The 22,637-nt window shown below is 36.7% G+C and overlaps 1 protein-coding gene across 2 annotated transcripts in view; it reads left to right on the forward strand.

Moving 5' to 3' along the window:
- Window positions 1–5,526: 5,526 nt before the first annotated feature.
- The window catches only part of chst15 (carbohydrate (N-acetylgalactosamine 4-sulfate 6-O) sulfotransferase 15), a 29,813-nt gene continuing 12,702 nt past the window's right edge, over window positions 5,527–22,637 (forward strand). Inside the window, exons 1-2 of one of the 2 annotated variants that reach the window (XM_084097369.1) lie at window positions 5,590–5,665; window positions 18,688–18,803. The gene's annotated coding sequence lies outside the window, so the exon portion shown is untranslated. Of the gene's footprint in view, window positions 5,666–18,687; window positions 18,804–22,637 lie in introns of both variants that reach the window. The other variant, XM_084097368.1, reaches the window with a different exon arrangement.

The raw sequence follows: 22,637 nt of genomic DNA on the forward strand, positions 1-22,637 counted from the left end.
GTCTTAGTTTTGTGTTTATGGACTCTTGTTTTGAAGTGTCTTCTGTTCCCATTGTTTCTTGTTTTGAAGTGTGTTCTGTTCCCATTGTTCCTTGTTCAGTGCCCTATGCCACCTTGTTTGTCGCCATAGTTACCCTCATTTGTTTGTCATAGTGATTCATTAGCTCCACCCTTTCCTTGTTAGTCTTACCTTGTGTATTTAAACTTGTGTTTCTCGTTCACTGTCAGTCGATGTTTCTCTGTAGATGCTCTTTTTTTTGTTGTTGTTGCTTTCCTGGTGTGCTCCAGCTTTGTATTTCCTAGTTTACCCGTGTTTGATTTACATAATTTTGTTAATAGATCTGCATATGGCAAGGCTCATGTAGGCATATATAATCAAAATAAAAGAAAATTATTGTGGAATGGTGAAGTGCTCGTGAACTGGGTAGTGAAAGTGCTTGTGAACTGGGGAGCTGACATTTTATTTTGTGGGTAATTTAAGAAATGAATGATTTTTATTAAGGACCAGGACTTGTTCAACAGTGTGAGGGCTAAGTCTATTTCTTTTTTATTTTCTATTACCGAAGGGCATGACAGTCGAAACCTGCTCAAGGGGTTCGCGCTATTTTTGAATCTGAATAGGAAGCAGTCACATGACTTTGTGTGGAAACGAAGCTTCCGACGTCACAGATCACATGGTTATTCGCAAAACGAATCAAGCTCCAATACACTGCTTCAATGTATGAGATGATTTTTTTTGGATACAAGCTTTGAAGTTTCGAAGCCTCGGTGCTGAACGTCACATCACTAGTTTTTTGGACAAGTACTTTTAATCTACTCACACTACATTTTTTTTTTGGAATGGTAATGGTACTTGAGTATATTTTTACAGTCCTATTTCCCTAGCCCTAGGACCCCTAGCCACAATCAATATCATCTGTTTCTACTTTGAGACAAGACCCAGTTGTTCAATCTCTGATTCTGAGTTGAGAACAGACCATTGAACAAACATGAGGATGTGACAGTGTTAGTCAAATCCCATTCGTTACGGAGAATTAAATTTTGATTTCCCAGAGGGCAGTTCTCTTTGAAGAGGTGGGCTGCTGGCACTGATGGCGACACAGAGAGATAGACAGAGAGCGAGAGAGAGAGAGTGATTAGTTCTGAGACATGGCATCGGAATCATGCTGCTGTAACAAACACACTGAAACATAAGAAAGCAAGCTAAGCGTAGCTTTCCAAAAAATATACAAATCAACATTCCATATTTATACTACTGATCTTTACAAAAAGCAGAACTTTTACAAAAATGATAGATAGTTGCATCACAAGAATGATGCTCTGACTTAGGACTCAAGTTTGAACTCTGACTCATTTTCCAGTCTTTGTCACAATCGTCTGAATCACTGTGCTATTGCTACACATTCACTCTATTGCATAATATTGTCAGGGGACTGACAAAGACAGAATTCTGTCTGTGTGTAAAGTATATCCATATTTGAAAATGATTGCTTCATACAAAATGTATCATTCTATAAAAGTTCCTGAATAAAAAGCAAAACAAGCAAGTAGTTGATGAGCCAATTCTGGACAAAATTTACTTCATTTCTGACACATTTCTGGCATTATGGGAATTTTACCAAATGTGCATATTCCCGCATGGCATAGTGCCTTTCCAGTGAAATAAGCAATGCTGGGAAGTGAGAACGGATATGTGCTGATGAATCATGAATCATAACAGTGCTCTGCAGAAAGCTCAGCAGATTTTCTCACAATTCAAAGCTCAATACATTATTTTATTGTACATTGAATTGTAATAATATATATTTTGGACATTTGATTATACTTTCAGCAACCAATAAGTTTCCTACTCTGCACTGTATATTTAAATACTCCCACAATCAGCACAGAAAATATAATAAAGATCCAAGATTTTGACTAATGAGTCAAGATAACTTTGAAACCAATGTTCAATCTCAGAATGTATACACGAGATTTAGCGGTCAGATTGCTAACTGACCAATCAGAATCAAGTATTCAGAACGCCGCGTAATGAACTGAATTACACTTTGGCTCAATTCTTGAAATTTTTTCTCTCAAAACAATAAACTTTTGTTCACATCAGACTTGTATTTCTTATTGATTTGAGCAAATTTCATGTGTTTTGGCACTTGTGCAAAAGAGTAAGTACAATTGTCTACAGTTTGCACAATAACTAAAACCGATGAGTTGATTCTTAGTGAAATTGTCAAACTCTTTACAACTTCTAAACATTCTTTCATCATGTGAGCAAAATGACCCATTCTGTTCTCAAAATCTGTCACACATGCATTAACTGTATATTTCATAAATATATGACATGGAATGTTTATGTCTGTTATATTGGCAAATGGCCAGCTAAGAATCACAATCTTACTAATCAAGTTTGGAATCATATATATTGAGTTTGCTCAGCACCACTAACATTTTTGAATTTAGAGGAATGCCACAACCCTAAACAGCAACAAATAGCAGTGCTATAAAAATGCATTTGTATTTATAGTACATTTATTTTTGTAGAAATGCACTCTCAGAAAATAAAGTACATAATAGTACCTTTAGGGGTACAATGGCTTGTCACTGGTGCTGTACCCTCAAGGGTACAATATTGTAACTTAACCTTTAATATATGTACCTTGAGGTCCAATTATAAGCCCTATGGGGTACGTTAGTGTAGATTGTACCTTGGGGGACAGAAATGGACTCCTACCCCTATTTCTGACAGTGTGTGTTACACGTAATCTGAAAATCCACAGTTGCGCTTGTTGGAAGAGCAATATGTAGATATGTATGAATGTGTGGTGGTGTTAGGGGAAGACATAATAGAGCGTGTTTTAAATTGAACAAACTACTTGTCACGTGTCAGTGCTTGTTTGGACTTTCAGTTTGTGTTTTGATTTGTTCCTGTTTTCCTTTGTTCTTTTCCCGCCACTCCTTTGTTTCTATATGATTACTGTTATCGGTTCAGTTGTATCACCTGTTTAGTCATCATCGTCATCACCTGTGTTCTGTTAATCAGTGTCATCTGTTTCAGTCTGTACAAGTCAGTCTTTGTCTGATCTCCTTTATATTTAGTGTGTGTTGCTACCTGTTCTGCTGTCCTGTGTTTCATTACATTAAACCTTTGTTTTTGTATCCTCGTCTCCGTCTGCCTTCCTGCAACCACCCGTGACACTACTGTGAATTTTTAGTTTACGTGTAACACATTTCTCCCAAATAAATGTATTCTATAAATAAAAATCTTCATTTTTTTTGTGTACTACAGTATGGACTTTTCAGTAAAAAAAAATTTCTACCTAAAAAGCTCAGTGTGACACAAGAGCATTCAGCTAGACAAAACTGTTACTTTCTGAACTAGAAACTGAATTACACTTTCAGGTGGCCTATTACTGTAATTGGATTAAAATGGTAAAACGCATGTAGGCCTACATTTAATTAACTGCCAACACATGGCAGTGTAGTACTTAACCAGATACTGACTGCTACTTTTTATTTGGACCCTTGCCCCCTTTGTTCAGGGACTCATTATTCCATTTCTGTTCATCAAACTGTAGAATATTTTTATGTTCATACAAATCTTTACACGTTAAGACATTTGTTGGAAATAAAAGATGTTGAAAGTGAGAGGACATTTATTTTTTTGTTGAGTATGGTATATTGTCACCCCCCTTATTCAGTTTAACAAATGAAAAGTCTCTTCTCAAAAACTTCTGGACTTGATGAATACTCAGTACAGCCAATTACAGCTATATTTTGTAGAGACTTTGATTCTTGGTTATTGTCTTATATTTGAGGTCTGACAAATTGCCATGACTGCAGTCTGAGTGCTAGAAAACAGAATAATCAATTTTGACCCAATCAATAACAATTATGCAATGACTTCTGTTCAAACTGCCCATGCTTCTTTTTACCACTGATTTAGTTTGGCATCTCTACTGCAGTGAATTTATCTTGAGTGATCATTTTTTCCTCCCATTGGAAAAAGTATCTGTGGCCTGCCAAAGGTTTTGAGTTTTTGGTTTTATCATGTGCATGACCACATACACCATACATTTTAAAGCTCAACCATGGACTTTTGTGAATCCATCAAAGTGAAGAGGATTAAGGCAATGTTTATTGTATTTGAATGCTATACGAGCTTGTAGATGTATAAAAATAACTAGTGCAGTGCAAAGCTGGTTCCCTTGGCAAAAAACCATTGCATCCTTTTCTGAATGAACTAATAGGCTACATGACCGTCAAAATGTTAACCAATGAATGGGTGAGATATCACCAGTTTCAAGAAATTCAGCACTTTGGAAATTTGCAAATACTTCTGTCACACTTTATATGAGGCATCTTTAAAGTCACCATGAAATAAAAATCGACATTTTTTTTTATTTTTTATATGGAATAGGCCTATTGTAATTTACTATAAATGATTTATCTGTGCACATCATTATGCATTTAAAATTCATGTGCCCTAATAACTCTCTTGCAGTGACATCTCTTCTCTGATGACGTGTTTACTGGCGTGAGGGTGGGAAAACCTGTCACACATGAGATCAAAGCTATAAAGCAAACCACGATAATCCAACAATCCAATCAATTCCCTATGGACAAAATCAAATCCTGGCCACTATTTTTCTGGTCCGAGAAGCCATTTCACTTTGGATATACGCAAAGACTATGGAAAGACAGTTCACTGCTATTACTTATTAAATGGAGAAACTGCAATGTGCAATATGGCGGAATACGTCCCGCCTTCTAAGTAAAAGAGCAAATCGCGAAATCGCGTACTGTCTCAGTAGGTACTATGTACTGTAGAATGTAATCCGGACGTAGGCTACTACATCTGCCATGTTGTCATTATCATGTGACCTAAAAAGCATCAGTTGTGCTTCACCTCCATTCATAAATCCCCTCCCGTGGCCTCATGGGATAGTAAAGTGTCCATTGAATGCACACTTCAGAATCTCATTTATAGCCAAATAATACTTGGCTAATAATATTAGGCGTTGCAAATATGGCCACCAAGTGAACAGACTTTCCTTGAAAGGGACTTTGATATACGTCACAATAGTGAAGAAAATACTTTTGCACTTTCTGTTTTTAATCAAAATAACTTCTTTGAAGACTGTACTGGCACAAGGGCGGGATCAACTTGTCTTTTGCAAACAACAACGATAACAATTAACAACGTTAATTTCATAGGCTACAGGTTGTTTTGCGAAACTGTCGCGAAATTCACATTTACATAGGCTATTCAACTCACTCATTGTTATAAAAGTTATGAATGTCATATTTTCACAGAATAAAAAAGGTTACCTATCCCTCCATATTTTAATGTTTTAGTCCATTAAATATTTTGCTCTTCTGTTCAGTTTTATAATTAATCTCAAGTAGATTGATTTCATAAATAGTTGATTGGTCGGACCACAGCACATGCACATCAGTAGTAGCAGCAGCATGCAACGTATCTCTACTGACTGAACCCCTGATGAGAGAGAGAGAGAGAGAGAGAGAGAGAGAGAGAGAGAGAGCATTTGTGCTTGAACAGAGACAGAAAGGCTTTCATCAACTCAGTCGCTCAGAAAGTTCTCTATATCGCGGACTCAAATGCAATCACAAGCGTTCAATGGAATATTAAAGCTGGACAAGTAGTCAAGGTAAGTTTTCAACGCGAGTGATATGAAGGTATTTTTGAAAAGATTGTTCACGTTTGAATCAGGCTAATAGATTACCCAAACATTAGATGAGAGCGAGGCGCTTTATAGCGATGCTCCGTCTGACACTGACTGGATGTTAACGTCAAAAAGATGATTTCTAAAACGAGTCCATTGAGAAACGCTTCGTAAATAGCGGCTGTCATCAGGTTTTTCACACGCACAATGTTTCATTGAGATCGGATGGGATGTTGCTGTGACAGAAGATTCGCTGTGTACGACCTCCGGCAAGTTCAGCGGCATTATTATCCTTACAAACATTTACCATGTTAACCACAGTTTACGCTAAAATACCATAGTTATTGTTAGGCTACTCTAAAACCGTAAATTCAGGGGTCGGTTGGTAGGCTGCGATTTTCACTCTTTGTTGAATAGCATCAGACAATTTCAATTTCACCAAATATTTAGCTATTAACTTTTGTTAATAACTAAAGTTTGATTGTGTATTTATATCACATTCAAGTTGAGAGGTTGGATAGACAGGCACACAGAAATAAGGGAGACAAACCAGAATGAGGACAATATATATTTTTTAAAAATCAAACCAATATCACACAACGAATTTTAAAATTTACCAAATGTATATTGCCAGACGTCATAATTTATCACAGGCTTCTAAATCTTGTATCAAAATGTAACTGGTTCCCATAACCAACATTCATTTTAAACATATTTCTCCAGATAATTTTTTTTATAACATTTTTAGCTAAAGGGATTCATTTTTGTTTAAAAAAATAAATAAATAAATGTTGTCCTCACCTCCACAGGTTTAAATCTTTGATCTTAATCGTAATAAAATCTTAACAAAATCTTTGAATGTGAAATATTCTCTGCAAACATTTTGTGACATCAAATGGCCCAGCAATTAACCCTATAATTTAATTTAACTTTTTTTCTTTTTGGTGATGGTGGCTAATACTAAGTTAGCAAGTGTTTTTGTGAATGCTAGGGGCCTGCTACCATGGTAATTTTTTGGAAGGGTAGACTATTGCACTTGAGCTATTTCTAGGTACCTACAGCACAATAAACACTTCCATAATTAATCACACAGCATTTAATGCGATTAATTCATGTACATGTACAAGCAGACAACATATGTACATATGGAATATATAGGCCTATGTGATTTTATTTTAATAAATAAGTCAGTCATGAACAATTTCTGGCCATTTTCCAATTGATATAGCTTTATCCAGTTCTAGAACTCCAGCGATCCCACTTGCCACCATCCAATAAGCTCCACCCCTGACTGTGATTTTAGGAACAGGGTTTAGAATGAGAAAAATAGACTGAAGGAATGTTGTCCTAGGAACAGCAGTGGCGAATGAGAGAAGAACACGTTTAACTTGGGTATCATGTTGTTGGTATTTCCCCCATTAAACAGATAAGAAAGAAAAACAAACAGATGGATCTAGTCTTACATTATTCAACGACAACAGGTTACATCTACAATGTTGAAACGTGTTGAAATCCATGCTGTACTGTAAAGCACCTGTTAATCAGGCTGTAGTTGGTTAATACTAATCAACAATAAATTCAGAGCAATTTAAAGTGAAGGTATATATATATTTAATGTTGTAAGAATTTAAAGCGTTGCTCTATCACCTCAGGAAATTGCCATGGAGAGCTTTCATGTTTGTCATGGCTACTGCACTCTGGAGTGTAAGGCTGTGATGTATTAGTAATTGTTGGCAAAAGGAGTGTGTATTGAATGGCTGGAGAGTCTCTTCCTTAGAAAGACATTCACCAGATCATAACAGCTGCAGAATATATAACTCAGTGCTGAGTCAACATGCTATCCATACCAACGACCAAACCCTTCATCGCTCTGACCCACTGTCTGCCTACACACACACACACACACACACACACACACACACACACACACACACACACACACACACACACACACACACACACACACACACACACACACAGACAGTCTGCAGTCTGACCTTATGCCTGCAAGAGCACACATACACGCATAGTCTAAATGTCTAACAAACATGTATGAACATACACTCAGACAGACACACACACACACACACATTTCAGCTTCACATGGCAAAATAATAATAATAATAATTATAGTATGAAAGGTTTGGTTTGTGAATTTAATCATATTTTACCTCATAATACTGTACTTGTGTCAAGAAATAACCATTTTAGCTTTTCTTTTTTCTTACTCTTACAACAAAATTTGCTACTTAGTTTTTTTTTCCTTTTTAACAATTCTGTTTCTGTTTAGTGTTTCTAACTATATGTTTCATGCGTTCACTTTGCATTAATTTCTAACTGTCATACTCCCAATGTAATGTAATTACATGTCAAATTTTATGTGTCATGGTCATTGGCCAAATATTTTTTGTTACACTTGGCCTGTGATTAGACAAAAATGGATAACTTGACTTTTTACAATAATTTTTATCATCATAACATTACATAAAACTTCTCCAGGAATCCCATAATAGCACATTTTTGTATAAAAGGTGCTTTTCATATACTGTTTCTATTGCTTTCAGCAGTGAGATGAAACTCAGTAGTGGTCTCAGGGTCTCTCAGACCTCACAGCTCACACTATAGGGCTCAAGGCCTTTATTAACATTTCTCTTCCTTTTTCTTCTGAGAGCCACAAAACTTGGCCAGACAGGCAGACAGATGCTCTTTGGCTTCTGACATGGAGCTGTGTTTGTGTGTGTGTATTTCTGTGAATACCTCCTTCCTCCTACCTATGTGTGTGCGTGGATTGTTTGTGCCCAGCCCCTGGCAAACCTCTTTTTAATTTAAAAAAAAAAAAATGAAAGCTGTCCCCAATAACCTTTGGGGGGGAAATAAAAGGGGATGAAAGTTGGAAAAAAAAGCCAATGAGAAACAATTCAGTTATTTATGGCTCATGTCATCTGTTCACTGGCACGATTTATGCTCTATAAAGGCTCTCCATTCTCTCTTTTTGCAATTTCATACCCCAGCAAATCAGATATTACACATCTTTGAATTTTTATTAATGTGAGGCCTACACGAGAAAGAATGATCTTTTAAAAACTTTGAAAGTAGATTAAATCCAGTACTGTGAGGAGAACTGAGCTCGTAGTCACAAGGGCTGGATATCTCATGAACTAAGGCTTCGAGTCAAAAGTCCAAATGGTTGATTCCAATCAGTTCAAACCCTTTATCAATTAGAATACATACATATGTAACACTTTAGTTTAGGGTCCAATTCTCACCATAAGTACTTACTTATTAGTATGCATATTACTAGAATATTGACTGTTTATTAGTACTTATAAAGCACATATTAATGACTTATTCTGCATGACCATATCCTACCCAATACATACACTAAACAACTACTTTACTAACTATTAATAAGCAGTATTTAGGAGTTTTTTGAGGCACAAGTCGTAGTTAATAGTGAGAATTGGACCCTGAACTAAAGTGTGACCATATGAGGTAAATTAATACAGTTTATGACAGTAAATACATTTATAATGTTACAAATAAATGCTGTTCTTTTAAACTTTCTATTCATCAAAGAATTCTGAAAAAAAATAGCATGGTTTTTACAAAAATATTAAGAAGTACAACTGTTTACAACAATAACAAATGTTTCATGATCACTAAATCAGCATATTATAATTATATATTAGAACAGCATATTAGAACATATAAGATTTCTGAAGGGTCATGTGACACTGAAGACTGAAGTAATAGCTGCTGAAAATTCAGCTCTGTCATCACAGGAATTAATTTAATTTTAATATTCACAATATTACTTTGTTTCATGTTCATTTTCTTTATGGACATTTTAATTTGCTTGCCTTTGTTCCTATGTTCCTGCCATCATTAGCTGTCATGGGCTGTCCAAAATTGCCCCCTATACCCTTAAATATGGCACTATTTGAGGGGACAGCCATTTGTAGCGGTGTCCGAAACCACAGTGGACGTTATCGAGTGCATCGCAACTATGAGTGTACAACAGATGAATGCCCAATGGCTAGAGAATACCTATAATGCACTATGAGAGTCACGCGCCCACTTGTCCACATTTGCTCACTTGTTTTCATTCACTCCCTCGAGTGAACATTATTGGTGGAGTAATGTAGGAAATAGTGAATGAGGGTATAGCGGGCGATTTCGAACACAGCCATGGTCACTAAGTATGTTACTAATTAGCAGAGGTGGGAGTAAGTCACACATGTGCAAGTCACAAGCAAGTCTCAAGCAAGTCCAAGTCAATTTTGTGAAAAGCAAGTCAAGTCAAGTCAAGTCACTGCTTTATGTCAAGCAAGTCAAGTCAAGTCGTAGCTTGGGTCACAAGTCAATGGCAAGTCATACAAACGTTTGATGATTTCACTGAATTTATATATTAAAATAAGTTAAAATTACAGAATTACAGAAGTTGTGGACTATGGTTTTATTTGCAACATTTTTTTTTTAAATATGCATTTCCACATACAGCTGAGTGGTTTCTACAATAAAAATCTAAAAAATAAATAAAATTTCAAACTACATAGCCTAAAATGTAAATGTAACTGAAATTAGGCCAACATTAAAGCGTGAAAAAATAAATATGCCTCAAACATTGCAGGCGACCATTAAAAGGTATTAAACAATTCACAATTCAAGTATAATGGTTCCTATGCCATCAAATGGCATTCTTCACACTGGCATCCCCTTTATATAAGTTATATATTTTTAATTATGAAGTTAAAACCGCCAATAGGTGGCGCCAAATCACCGTCTTAATGTACGAGTCATAGAAGCATTCATTCAACTGATTTGTTCAAAATGGCAGATTCATTCTGGAACTAAGCAACTAGGTCACTGAATCACAAATATGCATAACTATTTCTGTGGCTTGTTTGGAACTATTGTCATTGGAGAAATAGAGCAAAAACAGATCATATTTGGAATAGTATGTCTAAAATGTCACATCACAATATTCACTCTTTGTTTACTGAACTGTTTTATAAAATCATTATCACATTTGCAATTGCGCCAATATTCTGGAAATATTTTTTAATATCTTAAGTTATAATTATAAAAATAACTCATACTAGGGCAATTTTTCCACCACATTTTGAATTTTGGGTGCATATTAATTCTGCTGGCATTTTGCCCCCAACCCCCTGATAACATCTTACCCTGCTTTAAGAGAAACATAAAACACGACAAAACATTAAGTTTTCTATGTTGTTTTTTTGTCATTGGAAAGAACAACATATTTGGCTTTAAAGCATGATTTGAAAGAAATGTGGCAAATGTTATACAAAACATATGCCATCATTAATTATCATTTGAATGTTGACAACATTAAGCTACATTTGAAAACATTTGTGTATAAAGAGGCATGCTGTTTTGACCAATATTCTCTCTAGATTTAAAGATAGTCAAACTAACTATAACAAACAGGTTTAAACAAGCCATACTTTTAGACATGGTGAATGAAGTTCGACTGTTCGAGGTTGTGATGGTCGTCCGATATCCCTTGCCAGTTATTATGTGTACAGCTTTATGCACAGCTGCGCTACTTCCTGAACTTCAGCCAGCTCTTTGTTTCCTGTCTGCCATTATTGGACAAACTGATTAATCCAGGTGTGTCTGATTATTGTTACTGAGGTCAGGCACACCTGGATTAATCAGTTTGTCCAATAATGGCAGACAGGAAACAAAGAGCTGGCTGAAGTTCAGGAAGTAGTGCAGCTGTGCATAAAGCCCAAGAAACGATGCTGGGAGATGTTTTTGTATTTAGCGCGCTGCCGCGTTCACCGCAATGTATGTTTTTTCTGGGCTTGTGCAGCGTCACGCAATCGCGCAGAATCTGATGACTGGCATCAATGGTTCCGTTGCTTTCATTTTGTTCATCAATTGATGTTGCGATGATTTATAAAAAAATGTATATCAAGTCATTCTCGAGTCATTGGATCTCAAGTCAAAGTCAAGTCGAGTCATTTTCTTAATTTAGTCAAGCAAGTCTCAAGTCCTTAAATTTGCGACTCGAGTCAAGTCATGTGACTCGAGTCCCCCATCTCTGCTAATTAGAGCACACCTGTTTTGTATCTGGTTCACTTGCCTGTGTATTTAAGGCCTTCATTTATTTCTGTTCATTGTCTGGTGTCGTTTATGTTGAGTCACATATTGTTACATTGATTTTTCTGTTATTTTATTAAAGTTGCTTGACTATTTGAAGTACGACTACTCTCTATTTGAAGTACGACTACTCTCATCTTCATCTTTGTGAACTAACTCGTGACAGAACACCAGACTAGGAAAGGATTTATAATGGATCATGCAGCCAAGTTTATTGTCCTTGCCCGTGATGGGCTTCCGATGGACTCTTCTGCCAGCTCTCCCAGCACTCTCACTTTGATGACGAGAAGCTGAAATCGCTCTACTGGATTGGAGCGAACTATTACAGCCACCTCAACTTACCTGATTTGGGAAGAGGAACGTGGAGAGAAGCCATCCTCAGATGTCTACAGTGCGTCTACCCCCAGTTAATGACATCTCTTATGGCCACTGCAGACACACAGCCCACCCTCACCGCGGAGACAGAACCTGAGCCCACCACAGACCCGATGCCGGAGCTGATACCCACCACAGACATCTGTTTCACCCCCAATCTTCATATCTTCATTGCTGCTGGTTCCGATCATCACTAAGCATGTGGCATTGCTCAGCACCAGGACTGTTTCGTTGCCCAGTGCAAAGACTATGCCATTGATGAAACTCCTGCCATGCCTCCCACTCTCGCCTCCTCTGCCCAAGCCAGTCAGTCCTTCTACCCAAATTTGTTAGCTCTCTCCAGTCCCTCGTCTCCTCCTCTATTGGTTCCACCCTTCAAGTTGGATTCGTCGCGGATCTTTTGGCCGCCAGCTCTGCCTTTGAAAGTGGATCCCCTGGCTTCATCTCAAGCTTTTGATCCTGTTACTCCACCTTGGCTGTTAACCAGTTGGCTCCACCTTGGCTCCTTGCCCCCTTGGCTCCACCTGGGACTGTTGTCCTCACAACTCCACCGGGCTCCCTCGTCTCCCCGGCTGCAACTTGGTCAGACGTTGCTCTGCCTGCGCCATGGACTTCCGGGCCTTTCGCTGCACTTCGTCTCTCCTCCCCTAAGGATCCACCAGGCTCCGCCTTCCCTCCGGCTCTGCCCTGGTCCTCGGTCGCACATGAGTCGCCCCAGTCCTCCGGTACCCTGGTTCCACCTCAGGTGTCTGTTGCTGTGGCTCTGCCTAGGCCTCCGGATCCTGCGGTCTCGTCCAGTCCTGACATCGCCTCAGCTTCGCCCGAGTATCCAGAAATCTTGGCTCAATCGCTGGTGGTCTGGCCCTGGCTCCTCCCACCATCTGATCCGCCTTGGTACACTCTCCTGCCACCTGCCCTGACACTCCCTTTGTGAAGACCTCTACCTCCGCATATACTGGACTTGTTTCGGCATCAGGAGCTGCCTTCCGGAGGAGGGGAGTGCTGTCACGTTTTGGCTTTTTTCACTTTCATTTTCTTTATGGACGTTTAGTTTTCTTGTTTTTGTTCCTATGTTCCTGCCACCATTAGTTGTCATGGTTACTTTGCAAATATGCTAAATTCAGCATTCGTGAGCATAATGTCTTTCAAAAACATTATATACCATTACCAACCCCACATCTCAAATGTACATTTATAAATAAAAATAAGTAAATATATTAAGATAAAATAATACAATTCCATAAATTTAATAAAAATGACAGCATTAATGTCAAAGTTAATTTATGTCATTTGAGATGCACTTCATCCATATGACAAATTGTGAACTTGATTTCTTAAACTGGAATCATTCTTTGTTGTGCTGGCCCTCTTTGCAGGACTCACAGCCACTGCAGTTGAAGTGAACCTCACGACAACAATGAAGATGTTTGACTAAAATATTTAACTCCACACTTCACCAATTGTTAATTGATAACCTAGTCAGCGAAATATTTGGCCATCCGTGGTAATATAAATTGATGTCGCCTCAAGCCTTGTAGTGTATTTCAGACATGCTAACATTCCTACAAGTACAGAGGACCGTTAGTGCCATTGTGGAGTCATTTATATGCAGCATTAACTTGCATGAGTGCTTTTGCTAGTCTTAATGGTGTCGGCCTGAGTCGTATTAATTTCTTGTGTTGTGTTAGCCAGTCATAATGGTGTAAGCCTGTCTGAAACTGCCAAATAGGGAGATGTGTCTGCCTGCTTCAGTGAGCTATAGTGAGCTTGTGTTAATGGTCTGCTGAGTTCAGTCCTAAAATATTTCTGGTAACTCTTAAGTGACCTTGTGACATTTACTGTAATGGACGTGCTACTCAACCCATGTAATACTTGTTTCCTGTTTATTGCCTAATTGCTTAATTTGGGGCTTAAAATAATTAAATCAAAGACAGTGCTTTGCAAGGACTGCTTCAAGACTTTGATAGTATGGATTATCACCAGAGAGATGAAAAGAAGCATGAGGGGAAGTAATTTTCAGGATGATGGCCCATTCCACCAGAATGATTCATCATGCAGGGTGCCTCAGGGTTACGTTGCTTTACTTTTTGAAAATATGAATACATACATTAACTCTTACGCACAATCTATTCCTAATTTTTTTTTTCATATTATAAGCTTACATAAGTGCATAAATGTAAAAAAAAAAAAAAACTTTAGTGAGCTGATGTTATGTAGGCTACTTCCTGGCTGCATTACTCTATAGCTTCTGTATAAGAGTAAATCTGAGGAAAGTATTTCATTTATGCATATCCCTACCCAGTATTTGGCTCAGTAGCTTAAATGCTCATCCTTTCATTCAAAAATTAAATAAAATAAAATAAAAAATAGATCTTGTTTTGCAGTTTTTCTGTGCATTTCTATGCTCGTCATCCCTAACATAGTCTCAGCCACAGACGGCACACCCACGGACCACCCACAGTCCACTCACTGACCGTCTGATGCATATTGGACACAAACCTGGAAAGTACATTCACAATCTGGCAAGCTATTATCTGATTGGCTGGCCTTGTGCAGTTCAGGGCACGCAGTTATTTTTTTTTTTAACTCGGTCCGTCTGCAAACATGTTTACAAGTTACCAGATTCAGCAAGTGCTTTTTAAGGATTTACCAAAGTTTATCAGGTTATCAAATCTTAAAAATGTATCTTAATATTCCATTTTGTTTTGAAAAAACAAATAAAAACTAAAATGAAACTTTTTAAATGCTACAAGTTTAGGCATGTAAATTTAAATTTAAATGTAGACATCAGAACATTGTAACATAAGGTTACAGTTTATTTTAAAATGTCCTTGTGTAATTGTACATTTAAGTACCGAGTAATATTAGTTAAGTAGATGTACTTAGTATAGGGTTAGGATTAGGGTTTGGGGTTAGTTGCATGTAATTATGCTTAATTTACTGTTATTACTATAGTAATATATATATATATTGTTATAGTAAAGCAAGCAAAGTCGGTCAGACATTCTCAGACTGTTCTTCACTATAATAAGCTGTAATAAGGACCAGAACTCTTTTTAATCAGAGATCTGGCTACACGAAACTATGCAAACCACAAACAGCGAGACATTGGCCTTCCCAGTGCCCCCTTCCCCCAATACAGTGTATTTATAGCACCTGCACTAGTGAATAGGTATTATCAACAGGCACAGAATTAGATCAGATTAAGTCCTAATATGATTTTACTTGAGGCGTCAGGCCCCCTGAGGCTCAGTCCTCAGTTCTTCTTCCATGTCTATTTGGAGCAGAAACATAAATATTGTGCACCAGTATCAATGGAGGGAGGACGGCCTCTGAATGCTGGGCTGAATGAGTTCACTTCTCCCCCTCTCTCTTCTGGTGATCTGTGCCAGGAGCATTGGTCTGCTGCCCTCTTTAATGATGCATGGAACATTAGCCAGCCACTATCCAAAGATAGGACGAGGCCGATGGCATTCTCTGGTCAAAAGAGGCTGCATTGTTTGGGTTCAGAATAGCATGGTCTACTGAGAAAGGGAAGAACAAAGTGTGCTGTCTGTCGAGTTTGTTTTCTAAAATTGTTGCCACAATCGTAATTTGTGATTGCCACAAATTACATTTTTAGGTCTTTTATATTCAAGCACAATTCTGCCATGCATGCATGGAGTGATGGGAAAGCAGATGGTGTTAGAAGTAATATATACAGTACATACAGGTTTATTTGACTTAGTTTGACATTTTTAATCATACACTTTATTTACAGTATTATGTTCATTTAAAGATGGGGTTTTCAAATTGGGGTCAGGAGAGCACAGGTGGCTGCTGAAAAACTCTTTTTCATTAAAAATTTCAGTGAAGATATATATACGATAGATAGATAGATAGATAGAAAAAAGTTTGAAAAAGTAAAAAGAAATTTATAAATGAGAAATGATGATTAAATTGCAAATAGTTTGTGAAAAAATGATTATACAGCATTACTCAGTAGGTACAAATATAACTATTTAAAAAAATAAATAAAAATAACTTCCAGAATTATTTAATTTAGGATTTTATAAGATATGTTATATTTAAATAACAACAGGTTGTCTTTATAATATTAATGGGACTTTATACTGCACATGAAAGTACTGCCTTTATATTTTAGCAAAGGAATCTCTTGCACAGAACAAGGATTTTACTAGTACTTTTACTAAACTATAAAAATACAAAAAGATCAATGGAAACACATAAAGGAAGGAAGAAAACAAGAATATATTGTGATAGGGAAAACCTTGAATGAAAATGAAAGCTGCCTTCCATAACCTGCATTCGGGGGTGGAGAAACATAAAAGAATAGGATGAGAGAGAGACAGAAAAAAAAAGCAAATGAAAAAAGGATTCTTGGAGTTATTTGTAGCTCATGTCTGTTCATTCGCACAACGGATGCTCTATACTGAATCTCCCATCCTTCTATATTCAATTTGTCTCTCAACTCTTTATATCGCAAGTCCCAGGCAGCAGATCTAATTAAAAATCCAGTCTAATACATCATTTATTTATGAGATAAATTCAAGTGGCTGTTATCTGACAGAATATGCGTGACTTCGCATTTTTATGCACAACTGCACTGCTGACATTTGCTACATATTATCCTTGTGAATTTTCCTTGTGGATGGTAACAAAGAACAGGCTATTGATTAAATGGCAAGAGGAACTTGGATCTATTGTTGTACTGTCTGGGTATCTGGGACATAAAAGGTCTGGAAAGAGCTGTCCTGAGTTGCCCGTCAAGCACACAATAGCATTGTCAGGAAACACGTAACAGTTGAACACATGACCATGGAAGTAGTAGATGTTAAAAAAATGTCCATTCCATTAGTAAAGTAAGTAAATTAGTAACACCACGAGTATCTGCATTAATTGATTCTGATAATTCTGAAGTTTTCTTTTGTCTTTTTAATAAAAAACTATTTACATTAGTTATTTAATTCATATTTTTCATTTAATATATTTTTTTAAATTGTTATTATATTTGTATGGAAGCTTGTTTCTGCCACTGAATAAAAAATAAAAAAGGTAATTGTGACTTTTTATCTAACAATTCAGATTTTTTTGCGCCATCTCTAACTTTTTCCCAGAATTGTGGTTATAAACTCACAACTGTGAGTTATAAAGTCTGAATTTTGAGATATAAACTTGCAATTCTGAGAAATAAAGTGGCAAATCTGAAAAATAAAATCTGAATTTAATTAATTCTAAATCTGTGAAAGATACTGATATATAAGGGTGCAATCATCTTGATAAAGATGGTTGAATCCTTTTCTTTCTTTCTGGTTTCTGTCTTTCATAATCTAAGAAGTGTGTATTCACATAGGCTGCTGAGTGAAGCACCTGAGGGAACTTCTCTTTCTCTCATCTCTGTTGTTTAATTACACTTCTTTTCTTCTGCGCTACTGCTCTTTTCAGCGTGGATTACATAAACAGTTCTCCCCAGCTTCCTTGCTTTGGTGCTACACACGCTGCACCGAATAAGACATTAAAGCCTTCCATCAATGCAATGACAGCCTGAAATCAACAGCAAACCACATGTCCCATGTTTCAAGCACTGAGAAGCAAACATCTTCTTCAAAACGCAGAACAAATCTGCTCAACTGTCATCATATATACGCATGCTGGAGTATCAGAGAGGGAATAAAGGGGCACTGAGAAAGGCCTGCTTCAGCAGGAGTTCATATAACATCATCCATTAGCACATCTGTCTGCCAGATGGGTCCCGATTTATACAAGATGTTGCTAATAATAACTTCTGTATTATTTATGCCCTTGAATTTATCAGCTTAGGAAAAGACAAGTAGCATTTTAATGAAAAAAGTTCAGGCTTTACTGACCTACTGCAATGATAAATACCAAGTGCACAGTGCTATCATTTAGTGTCACATGGTTTATAGTGACAAAAATAATCATTTAGGCCCTGATTTAGTAAAGGTTTGCATAAATAAAAAAACATGCAAACTTAACAGCACACAAAAACCATTGATACAAAATAGGATATCTTTTCAGTTAGTGTATTTTCCTTGATTCAATATGCAATTTGCGTGTCTCTATAAAAGTGCACAATCAAGGGCAGAGTCAATGCAAACAATTACATTGCACCTGCAAAGTAATTGTCAAGTCTGAAATTAATTATGGAAGCTGTGTCTGCAAATGAACATGACTGAATGACAAGTGTTAATCTGATTCAGGTTATGCACCACCAGCTGCCGTCACTATGATAAAACGGAGACATTGAGAACAGAGAACACATAGATGTACCCAGTGCTGCTCGAATGGATTAATGTGATACAAATGTTTTTCTATGCAATTGTTTTATTCAAAATTACATTTAGCACACAAAATCATCACTGAATGTAAATGCATTATATACAGCACACTTTATCTGTAAGAAAAAAGAAAAATGCAGTAAAAGATGGCATTTTGAGACATTTTTGAAAATAATTTATTTTCTTTCTTTTTTTGTTTAGTAAATAAGCAAGTCATCATTTTGGGTGAACTGTCCCTTTACGGCAAGACACACCAGGCAAAAACATTCAGTCGCACAAATGTCGCACAGACATTTTTTGGGGATATTAAAGGAACCGTATGTATAAATGTATTTCAATTCATCATAAAATGGCCCTGATATGTCACTAGACATTAAGAAATCATGTTCATTTCAAATACTTATATCACTGACAACAGTAGTCCGGCCAGGATATTGTCATTTAAAAGTGAAGTTGCAGCCCTCAACTGATGTTGATGTTGTCATGTTGTGTTTTGGCCTGATGCCCCACCCTCCACCTATCTACCAATCACGAAGTCAGTAGTGTTTCGGCATCCGGGTTGCCAGCTCTGCTCTAGTTGAAAGCTCCTTGTAGCAGCCTACGTTCCTGCTGGATCCTGCAGCCTATCTGGCAACCTCAAGTCAGGGGGGAGGGGGAGGGGATACACCGCTCTACAGTAATTTGAAAGTGATTGCAGTACCAGTTTTGGCCACAATCTTACATATGGTTCCTTAAGAATACTAAGTTGTCAGGCACACGCTGAGAATCGATTGAGAATTGATGTCACGGGCCAAATTTAAACAAACTAAAATATATATAAAAAAAGGTTATGTAAAAAGGGCACTTATCAAGTCAGAGGCCAAAAGGGGTCTGAAAACATTGATTTTTGGCTATTTTGCTTCCATAACATGTATTCTTTCAGACTAGTTGAAAGAAAACATCCAAAATATACATTTAACCCTCTGAGCCTCGTAATTTTTAGGTCATACTTGGTATCTTCACAGCCTTGAAATTAAACTTTTTTTTAGGAAAATCAGTGTATTATATTTTCAGTAATATTTTTGGATTATTATTTAGTATTGTGAGGGGATTTTATGATACTATGCAATATTTAGAACATTTTTATGAACATTTTTTGTGAATTGTTCTCCATTTAATTATTTTTGGTTTTTAAAAATTAGGTTTCAATAAATGCAATCTTTCAGATTAAAATAGTGAATTTATTTTAAGTGCCATATGGAGGTGTTAAAAAATGAAAACTTGTGTAATGTCATGGTGTAACCACCTGTATAGCTCCCTATATAAATATATAGAAAGGCATTTGGATTCCCTATAGTTGTTTTTTAGACAATTTCTTTCATTAGGTTTTGCATTTAGCTATATATTTAGACATTCTGATGATGACTTACTTACAATCAAACATTAACATTTTGTTATAGGGAAAACACATGGAAAGCATTTTTGTTCATTATATTAACCTATTTTTAACCTATTTACACATATCCTACTTTGTTATCACCATAACAAACCACCTGCATTCACGTTTAGACTTAATATATATATATTTATTTTATATATCTTCAAATAGAGACATTTTCAAATGCTGCCTAGTGTTGACAAGGGAACTAGAACATCTGAGGTTTTTCCACAGTGTGACTATTAATTGAACTGTCACTCTCTTAGCTTTTTCTGGGCTGTGTTTGTCAGATGTCACATCTTTGTACCCAAAGCCTTCATTTATAATGTCTTTATTTTCAATTTCATTTGCAGACCATTTAATCAACGCTCTCATTGTCAGTTGGGAAACAAATTTCATGCATGAGACCACATTGAAAAGCTTGGATTTTTTTTTTTTTTTTTTTACTCTAACCCAGAAATAAATTGGTTTAAAAAAAAAAAAAACAATAAGATTTTTTGTTTGTTTATTTTTCAATTCAACTTTTCACTCAGATTGTTAAACTGTTTATTTTTTATTTTATTTTTAAAAAAAGAAGCAAAATAGAAGAAATTTTGACCTCTGAATGTTGCTATGTACTGTAGTTGTCAAAATGTTTTTGTTGCGCATTTTTCGATTTATGTTGATATTTCAGCTCAGCTTTAACGCATTAACAATCATTGTGTGTAAACATGTACAGCTAACCAAACAGGTAACTAAGCCTTTCATTATGAGAGTCTATAAAAAGGTTGGGAAAAAAGAAAAAAAAGAAAAAGAGTGATTGTATTAACAGAGAAATTTGACACTGTCACAATGCTTTGAATAGGTGACTTCAATGAATATGTAACTAAGTGCATCCATAGAATATTATTCAGTTTGATGTAATCAGTATACTAATATAAGTGACTGACTGATGCCATTTCAGACTCGGCTCCACTGAGCTGCATTATACGTCTCTATTGGCTGCCGCATTCATTCATTTCCTCTCACTTGTACTGACTGTGGAATAGATGTTATCCCTGCATGTTTTCCCTCTATTGACACTGCACAAATGGAATGTGTACTTGTTAGTCTGTATGCGTGTTTGTGTTTGAGTGTGTGTGTATTAGAGGAGAATATAGATTAACCCAGGAAGAGATGATAGCGAGCGTTTTGCTTTCTGTGTCTTCTTTGAGCTGGAGAAGTGGATTGTAATTTCACAGACTCACTCACATTTAAAATCAAGAATGCATATAGATAGATAGATAGATAGATAGATAGATAGATAGATAGATAGATAGATAGATAAATATATGCCTATGTTGAGAAGAGGAAGAGTTGTTGTAGTCGAGCACATTTGTGAGTCTGCTAAAGCTGTCACATCCGTCTTTTCACATGCAATACAGTATGTAACACAAATGCAATATCATGTCACTCTGTAGGCATCTTACAACAGGTCCCTCTGTGCCAGAAGCAGCAGCTCATTTGCATTTAAAGGGACACACACGAAACTTCGCGTTTTTACTGACCCTCAAAAAGGGACAACTTTAACATGCTGTAAAAAATGATCTGTGGGGTATTTTGAGCTAAAACTTCACATACACACTCTCGGGGCCAACAGAGACTTATTTTACACATTGTAAAAAGGGGCATTATGCCACCCCTTTAAAGTTTAATTTAACTCACTCTTTGTTCATAAATTTACTCATTACTCATTAAATTTCAGTAAACAACACATTCGATTTCTTGTTTCACTTTGTAAGACTACATATCTACAAAATATAGGTAATGAGGTACCCAACCGACCACAGAGACCTCAAAGCTTGGTACACAACACACAATAAAGGTACCAGTGATAGAGTAGAGCACAGCAAAACAGCAAGTTGCTAATCCTAACAACCAAAGCAACGATAAAATACAACTAGAAAACAGAGAAAATGCAACCTTATTAATTATTCATGTCCCAGTGCATGATGGGAACACCAGTATCAGAAAGTTGAGTAGGTTTTACTTAATTTTATAACTTTGATATTCACTCAAATATTCAACAAGTAAAACAAGTAGAATATTATTTTAAGTTCAAGCTTTAATTTCTACAAGCTTGAATTGAGTACTAATATTTAATTCTTGACTGAACTAACTTATTCAATCTAAAAATACATTTGTTTTCTCTATAGTATTTACTTCACCACAGAATCTTTTTTATCAGTGTGTTATCTGTTGATTTGTCATTCAAAACCTTTGTAAAATGTTTTACAAACTGTGTTTGTGCAATGAAAATGTCACTTGGTTTGATATTTCTGTTATCTATTGCAATGACATTTATTCTTTTTTTAGTATTTATTTGATGGCCACTGATATGCAAAAGCATCCACAGATCACACTAACTTGTGACACATATTCTGCCCCTTCTACTGCTGTGCTTCTCCTCACAATATTCCAAGTATTGCATCCCCCCCAGTCCGTCCCTCCCTCCCTCCCTCCCTCCCTCCCTCCCTCCCTCCCTCATGGTGTATTGTAGGCTACAACTTAAGCTACGACTCCCCCAACACCCCCCAGATCCTTGGCATCCCCTTCCATCCACCCGGATCCATTCCTCCATACTCTGATCAATTAGTCATGGCACTGGCTGGCACGGACAGAGTAGCCTCTGTGCTCGGAGGCAGTGGTCTTGACAGCTCTACTGCCCTCTTTTTATGACTCTGGAAATGGGTGAGGGAGGGGGTTCAGAGAGATG

Source organism: Abramis brama (assembly GCF_963993115.1).
Source record: "Abramis brama genome assembly, chromosome: 21".
NCBI lineage: Eukaryota > Metazoa > Chordata > Actinopteri > Cypriniformes > Leuciscidae > Abramis > Abramis brama.